The following is a 9,624-nucleotide window of genomic DNA, read 5'->3' on the forward strand; positions in this document are numbered from 1 at the left end:
ATATACTATTTTCATTTCTTTTTATATAATTGCCGTTTTTATTTATTTATGCAATTATAAATATTTTTTTAATATTAAAATTTTGATTTTATTATTTTGAGGGTACATATGCTAATTAAATATTAGTATTATATTAATTTTTGGAAAAAGGGTCTGATATACCCCTCAACTTTATCATTTGGAGTTGATATACCTCTCGTTATAAAAGTGGCTCATATATGCCCTTACCGTTATACAAACGGCTCACATATACCCCTGCCTTTACAAAATGACTCACATATACCCTCCATTTAACGGAAGTTAAAAAGTTAGTTTTAAATTTATATTTATTACTTCTAATTTTTTAAAAAAAATTATTTAGTGGTATATATGATTCTTCTATCAAAGTTCAAGGTATATTTTAATTTTTTTCATACATAAATTATTTTTTGACTTCTTTTATTATAATTATTTGAGTTTCTTATTCTTGTTTTGTTTTTGTCTTTCATTCCTTAGTTTAAAGAAAAAAAAATTTAAATTATTTTTTTTTTGTGTGTATTGTAATTTAATTTCGTATTCGAAGAAAAAATTTGATCATCTACAATAAGTTTTACAAGAAAATTAGTAAAACATAAATAAATTTAATTATCAAAATAATAATTATAAATTAGTCATTGAAACAAAAAAAAAGTCAAAAAAATATGTTTAACGAGGATTAAATTTACTCATGTGGAATTATATTTTTTAGAAAAAAATAATAAAAATTTAGATTAAATTTTTTTTTTCATTTCCGTTAGAGGAAAAGGGTATATGTGAGCCATTTGTTTACAAGTAAGGGTATATATGAGTCACTTTCATAACAAGGGGTATATCAGCTCTAAATGACAAAGTTGATGGGTATATCAGACCCTTTTTCCTTAATTCAGTATATTTCATATTTTATTAGCATGTATTATGATTTTGTAAATAATATATATTAATAATTTACAACAAGTTTAATATTCAATAGTTCATAATTCATGTATTTTAATCTCTTCATAACTAAGTAATACCTACATAACTAATATCCGCATAGCAAATACCCGAATCATTAAACTCAACATAACTAAACCCTGCATAACTAAAATCTGTATAAGTAATATCTGCATAACTAATACCTGCCTAACTAAACCCTGCATAACTAATACCTACATAACTAATACATGCATAACTAAACCCTACATAACTAATACCTGCAAAACTCTAATCAATATCCAAACTCCCCCTTAATTTGTGGAAAAACTACATAAATGAGTCATAAAACTCAAAATAATTACATGTTTATACCCCTATTAAAAATAATTCAAGAAATAACCATTTTCTCAAAAAAATTAAAAGTGATAATTTTTGCTAAAATGATATTAAATCGATATCATATGCTATGTTGGTATCATTAAGCATGATAATTTCGTTTAACTAATACTAAATCAGTATGTATATACTATAATGGTCTAATTAAGAGTTCTTGTTCAGGAATTACTCATTAAGGTTTCTTGTTTAGAAATTACTCATTAATGAATGATATTATAAGAGTATATGTATATTGTTGTGATATCATTAGCCTTAATAATACCAATATAATATATGATACTGATTTAATATCAATTTGAAGGAATATTGATTGTATTGAAGTGTTAACCTAATAAAGGAATACATGGGAGATATATATAGGAGATATAGGAAGGAGTACTAATCCTAATAGGACTAGGATTAAGGAGTACTAATCCTAATAGGACTAGGATTAAGGAGTACTAATCCTAATAGGACTAGGATTAGTACACAGTAAATACTAATATTATTTAATACTATTTATATAATATTATCTGTTATCATCCCCCCTCAAGCTGAGCTGAGCGAAAGCGAACGGAAGCTTGAAACTGAGGTAATCGTGCTGTCGGCTCGGGAGAGGCTTGGTGAGAATATCAGTTGGTTGTTCTTCAGTGGGTACATACTGCACAGTCATGGTGCCGGCCTGAACTTCATCGCGAACAAAGAGACAATCGGTATCAACATGCTTCATTCAAGTGTTTAGGACGGAATTCTTGGCCATACAGATGGTTGATTTGTTGTCACAATAGAGAGCAGGAACAGTGTGAGTGGCGTGGAGTTCGCGAAGAATATATGTGACCCACATGGTCTCAGCAGCAAGAAGAGCAAGGGCGCGGTATTCAGCTTCAGCCGAGGACCGAGAGACCTTGGGTTGTTTTTTTGTACACCAGGAGATCAGGTTCGCCCCCAAAAAAACGAGAAACCCCGATGTAGATTTTTTATCATTTTTATCATTCGCCCAATCTGAATCTGAGAAATTCCGAAGCTCCAAGTCCCCGGGTCGAATGAGTAAACCACGACCAAGAGTGCCAAAAATGTACCCTGAGAATGCGTTTTAGACAATGATAATCATGTTCACTTGGTTGATGCATGCGCTGAGAAACTCGGTTGACAGCAAACTGGATGTCAGGATGGGTAATGGCCAGATAATGTAGAGCCCCAATGAGGCTGCGGAAGTGGGTGATATCGGCAAAAGGGGTGTCGGCTCTATTCGTAGACGAAGAGACTGCCATCGGTGTTGGTTGACTGGTGCATTTTTCCAGTCCAGCTTTCTGCAACAGATCTCGAGCATATTTTGACAGATGAAGAAACAAGCCGTTGCCTGTCTGAGAAACCTCCATTCCCAGAAAATAATGTAACGGGCCAAGGTCCTTCATTTTGAAGGTAGTATGCATAGCTCGAGTGACATCCTGAATGAGAGCTGCAGTAGAGCATGTAATAATGATATCATCTACATAGACAAGAAGAATGACTGTACCGTGTGCTGAATGTCGAGTAAACAGACTCGTGTCGTGTACGCAACACGTGAAGCCGAGTCCCTAGAGGAATGTTTTCAGACGTGTGTACCAAGCACGGGGGGCTTGCTTGAGCCCATACAGAGACTTCTGGAGTTTGCAAACATGTTGAGGGAAGCGGGGATCAACATAGCTTGGTGGTTGCGTCATGTAGATAGTTTCATCAAGCATGCCATGAAGAAAAGCATTGGAAACATCCAACTGATTGATGAGCCAATTGTTGCGCACGGCGAGTGACAGTACCAGGCGAATGGTTTCCTGCCGAATAACAGGACTGAATGTCTCGGAGTAATCAAGCTCATACTCCTGATTGTAGCCTTTAGCAACCAAACGAGCCTTGTACCTGGAAATACTACCATCTGCATTGTGTTTAATTTTGTACACCCATGTACAGCCCACTGGGTGCCGCCCATGGGGCTTAGGTACAAGAACCCAATTTTTCTGATCAGTCAAAGCCTTAAACTCGTCATCCATAGCATGACGCCAATAAGCATTTTTTGAGGCAACAGAGTAGGTTGTTGGTTCACTACCGGGAAAGGGTGTATTTGGTAGTATGGTAGCCTGAAAGGTTTTGGGTTTAAAGATACCGGCTTTGCCACGGGTTAACATGGGATGAGTATTGGTGGGTGGCACGGGCGGTGGTGATTCGGGGATGACCGGGAAGGACCCAAAACGGATCGGGCTGGAGATGTTGTGGGTATGGGGTGGTTCGGGTTGGTTGTGAGTGTGGGTGGTGGTTGCGGGTGTATTGTGGGTAACGGTCGAAAGGGTGATGAAGGGTGGTTGGGTAGTGGGTGGAGGTGTGGGGGAAGGTGGTGAGGGACCCTGTGAGTATGTTGGAAAAAGGGGAAGGACGCCAATGAATGATGTATTTGTGGAGGAGGAAATAGACTCGTAGGGAAACTCATTTTCGACAAATTTGACATGACGAGATATGTAGACTTTATGAGTTTGTGGGTCAAGACAGCGATAATGGGGGTAGGATGATAGCCCAAAAAAATACAAGGACGGGATCGGGGTTGTAATTTGTGAGTAATATGAGGGCGTAGCCAAGGATAGGCAAGATACCCAAAGACGCGGAGGTTGGTATAATTGGGAAGTTCTTGGTAAAAGAGTTGATAGGGTGATTTGTTGGAGAGGGTGTGACTGGGCATTCTGTTAATGAGGTAGTTTGCGGTGGCTAGAGCTTCTACCCAAAAGGAGACAAGGAGATGAGATTGATGTAGAAGAGTAACCACCGTTTCAATGAGATGTCGATGCTTACACTCAGCCACCCCATTCTGTTCGGGAGTGTATGGACAGGAGGTTTGATGCATAATTCCCAGGGATTGCAGAACTGGCCAAAGATGTTATTTACATATTCTTTTCCATTGTCACTTCGAAAAAGTTTAACATGAGAATTGAATTGTGTTTTGACCATTTTTTCAAAAGTGACAAAGGTGGTGTATGCCTGTGATTTGTGTTTTAGTGGGTACAACCAAGTGTATTTTGTAAAATCATCCACAAAACAAATATAATAGCGAAAACTAGTAAATGAAGGAACAACAGTAGGACCCCATAGGTCAGAATGAACAAGTTGAAAAGGTGCAGTTGTACGCTTCTCAGATAAAGTAAAAGGTAATTTATGAGATTTAGCAATTGAACAGGAGTCACAATTGTTTACATGAATGGAAGAAAAACCTAATTGAGACATTAAAGAATTTATTATTTGAGTAGATGGGTGACCCAGACGACTGTGCCACAACAGACTGTGGCCATCAGCCGAAAGAGCCACCGGAGCCACAGGAACGCTTTCTGAAACTGGGTGGGCAGACGAACATGTGCCAGGAAGAACGTACAGACCATGCTCACAGGGGCCCTGAAAAATCACCCTCTTGACAATATTGTCTAGGATCTGAAAATCATTAGAGGTGAACAAGAGTGAGCAATTATTGTCTTTTGTGAATTGGTGAACTGAAAGGAGATTGGTTTTAATAGAAGGTGTGTGTATAAGGTTACCTAGGTGAAAGATAGCGGTGGGGGTTTTAATGGTACCCGTGCCAGTGTGAGAAATATTAAGGGACTCACCGTTGCCAACAGTAATACCATTGGAGCCATGATATGGATTTGAAGCGTTAAGCTTGGATAGATCAGAAGTAACGTGCATGTTGGCCCCAGTATCCAACAGCCATTCAGAGGAAGGGCCGGCTTAAGATGCATAATTGGCACGGTTATCACTATTTCGGCTCTGCTCATACCAAAACCAACAACGAACAGCGGTGTGTCCTGTTTTCTGACAGATTTGATAAGTTGGACGATCCCGCTCGTAAGTGCCCTGCCCGCCGCTGGAAGATGACTGCCCGCCGCTGCCGAAGGAGTGCAGGTTGTTGTTGCTGCCGTGCTGCTGACCGTCGTACGGCGGACGACTGCCCGGCCGACCGCCGCGCCCGCGGCCTTCGCTGTTTCTGCCGTAGCCGCCGCGGCTCCCCTGCCGGCCGCCACCATGCCCCCCGCGATAGTTCTGGCTTGCGGTGAGGGCGGTGGCCGGCTCCATAACAGCGGCTTCTCGGAGAAGAAGTTTGATCTCCAGATCCACGTTGATTTCTTCACTTTTTAGCCACGAGGAGAGATTAGCCAGGTCAATGGGCGTTGGACTGATGCGAACCGCCTGTTTAATGGAGGAGTAAGCTGATGGGAGCCCCCGAACGACGCACATGACGAGATCTTTTTCGGGAATGATTTCGTTCATGGTGTCGAGGGCTGTGATGATGGTGGAAACCTCGTCTAAATACTCCGCCATAGTTTTCAAGGCTCTGGTAATTGTGTGGAGACGATCACGCAATTGAAAAATATGAGAGTGGGAAATTGATGCATAGCGTGTTGCGAGGGCCGTCCACAGGGCTGAAGCAGTTGTGTGGATCGGACGTGTTTCTGAACCGTGGAGAGATGACCGCAATCAAACATGATCGGATCTGGCCATCCACGGCTTTCCAGGCGGCATGGGCCGGATTGGTTTTTTCTGATTTGTCCGTGATGGTGATGACTGCCGGCGGCGGTTCTGTGCTTCCATCGACGTATTTGAGAAGGTAATTGGCCTCAAGGGCTGTAACAACGGTGATTTTCCATGTAGGGTAATTTATGTCTGATAATTTTTCGGGAATCAGGGCATGAAGATGCCTGAGAAGGAGTTCAACGCCAGAAGGAAGTGAATCGAGAGGATCCACCTCGGTTGTCATGGCTGCCCCGCCCAAGAGAAGAGAGGGAATGATTCTAATATTATTTAATACTATCTATATAATACTATCTGTTAATACAATTAAATAAATTAATAAAATTGTATATAATATACTTATTTAGTGGGTATGAATATAATGAGGTATACGTTTGTAATTATTCTTAACTAGTGAAACTATTCGCGCTTTGCGCGATTATATGAAATATTTATAAGATAATAATATGAAATATATAATATTTAGGTTAGTATCGAATATATAGATAATATTTATATTTCTCCTCATCTGCGATATTATAGACTTTTTAAAAACATATAAAATATATTTATTTGTTGTGTATATGTATATATTAGAACAAAATATTCACCGAGGTGAAGTAAATGGAATAAGAGATAATATGTTGAAATAACAATATATTGGTATTAGGTTGAAAATATTTTAGATGTTTTAATTTTCTCTATCTTTTCTAGGAGTAGTGATGTTCTATCTAAACTCTGATTTCGTCAAAATAAAATTATTTTCTTTTATTTTGTTATTACATTTGCTTATTATAATTTTTTAAACATTATCTAAATACTTGTAAGATTTTCGAAAAATGAAGCATATAAAGTCATGATTCATATTTAATATTAAACTTTACAAGTAAGATGAAGAGACATGAGTTATAAATAATTCAAAGGTATAATTTTATTAGCCACTAAATGTATTACTAATTATGTATTGATTTTATTTGTAAAATAAAAAAATAAAAATAAGATGTGAAAATACAAAAAATGAACAGAGAAAATATAATAATTGGTGACTACATAAAAATTATAAATACATTTCAAAGCAAAAAGAACAACGACAGATTGTTACATACGCAAAAAATGACGTCATGAAAATAATAATATATTTTTCAATTATTTTTATAATTTATAATAAAAGTGAAACTAATCATCATAAATTTTGTTGTTGTTAAAATGAAATAATTATATTTATTTTTTTTTCATAACAAAGAGAAAATAGAATACTAAAGGATCAAATTATTAGTATTGACAATATAATACATTTAGCTAAATTATTTACATAAATTAAAACTTTAAAAACTCTAGCAAAAGTAATTAAGCTGTTAATAAATTTTGAAGTGAAAAAATAATCTCTAATTATGCTTAATTTTTTTTCCTTGTACCATCTTCCTTTGCAAAGAGATCCATCATCATGTTTTGATCCATATGTAAAATTCTTCATATATGCAACCAACTGAGTAAAAAAAAACATATACGAATTAAAAATAATTATGTCAAAAAAAAAAAAGAAATATAAACCATATTTAATATATTTATATATTATCTTTTCAATAGTAATAACAATACTAAATAATAATTATTTCTTGAAATCTAACAAATATTATAATCAAACTATATTATATATGGAAAACTAACTATTAAAAAAAAGTAATTGCATACGGACAAAACATTGTTAAGAATTAAAGAGATTTTTTAAATCATACTTACTTGATAAATTATAATACAAACATAAAAATATATATTAAGAAAGCATGTCTAAGTCCATAAAAATAAAAGAAAGACTTAAGAATGAAATATATCTTACATTCATATACTTTTTTTTGTAACATGTTAGCTAATTCACAAACAAGTATTATGGAGAAGAGAAATCATAACTTTGTATGTGAATCTTCATGAAAATAAATATGAATCTATGTAGACAAAATAAAGGGAATGAAAAAAATAAGGACCTGAGAATGATATATTGATTAACTTCATGTACTTTTTTTTTTGTTACATGTTAGTTTCCTTCACAAATCAAATACGAATTTATAGACAAAAATAGAGGAAATAAAAAATAAAAAGTTCAATGAAGTATTTCTTACCTTCATGTACTTTTTTTGGGTTATAGATCAAACGTATATGATGAAAAAAGAAAGAATAATTGTGAAAGTGAATCTTCATTAAACTAATATAAATTTATAGGCAAAATAAAGGAATTTCATAAGACACATAAACTTATAAATTTAAATTGGAGGTTATGAATATAAAAATTATGAGAACCATGAATATTATTAAAAGTAAAAATTAAAGAAGGGCAAGTCATGGGTAGTAACTCCTAGTGAATAAATTCAAAAATAAAAATAAAAATACTTAAAATGTAAAAAAATAATACTATGATTTCATGATTAGAAGTGAGATAAACAAATAGAAAAAAAAATATAGAATTTTTTTATTATTATAAATGTTCATACATTAATAAAGTATTTATTTGTATAAATGAAGTAATATATTTTTACAATAAAATAATTAATTTAAATTAAAAAAATTCAAAAATAAATAAATTATGTTTCTCTTTTAATTATAAGTGAGATAAATAAATAAAAAATATGAAGAGTTTTTGTTATAAATGACCCACCATTAATAATAAATTTAAGTAATTTTTTATGATATATAATAATTATTTTTAAAAAAAAAATGAAAAAAACTAAATGCAAATGGAGGCCATATAGAGGTGCCACATCACCTCCTCTATGGTCCTCATTTTTATATATATATATCGATTTCCCCATAATTTGTCTCTATAAGAAAATTACAAATAGAAAAGAAAAAGCAAAAGTTAACAACATGTAACATATAATATTCTATATGTTATATGTTACATCATGACCTAATTTTTTTAAAGATAAAATCACTGATCATCCACTAGAAGCTGCCTCTCACGACATATATTTTTTTCATGTGACATCAAGGGACCCAAAGGGCCCTATTTACTTGGTTCATCATCCGTGCAATTGAAAGTTTGAAATTAATATGAGTCTCGAGTTTGAATTCTGTATATGAAAAATAAAGTTTATGTGGACTGTGATTTTATATCATTAGCTATATTTGTGTTTATATAATTCGCTAGAATATACAAATACATATGTATAATATATAATTATTTAGTCAATATACATATATAATTCACCTCTCCGCTCGCTTGTCTCCTCTTTCTCCCAATCTTGCTTGTTTTTTATACAAATGATATGTATGATATACAATTATCTAACCAATATACATATACAATTTACCTCTCTCCCACTCTTAGCCCTTTCTTGCTCACCTCTCTCCCAATCTCGCTCGCCTCTCTCCTCTCTCTTCCAGTCTCACTCTTCTCTCTCCTCCCTATGACATGTAGATACGAATTGTAATTATCAAATTATAGCTATGGAGAGTAATTAGACTATTTTGAGTGGTATATATGAAAGTTCTCCAATAATAAATTAGTAGAAAGAGTACAAACGAAGAAATTTCGAACAAAAGGGTCGGAACCCGCTGATAGGAAAGGAGAGAAAAACAAAGCAATTGGAAGATCTGGCCAAAGAAGGTGATAGCCCTGTAGATTCGTTCCCATGGTTCGATCCTTCCCAGTAAAACGCGGCGTGTTCGAATTCTAGTTTCCTTAATCTAGATTAGCCAATTCTTAATAAAAATAATAGATACTAAAAAAGTTGATAGAGCAGGATAATTTGATAAACAAAATATTATGCATTAGCAAAATTTATAGGGAAAATGCACAAG

The sequence above is a fragment of the Solanum lycopersicum genome, chromosome 3 (genome assembly GCF_036512215.1).
Source record: "Solanum lycopersicum chromosome 3, SLM_r2.1".
Lineage (NCBI taxonomy): Eukaryota > Viridiplantae > Streptophyta > Magnoliopsida > Solanales > Solanaceae > Solanum > Solanum lycopersicum.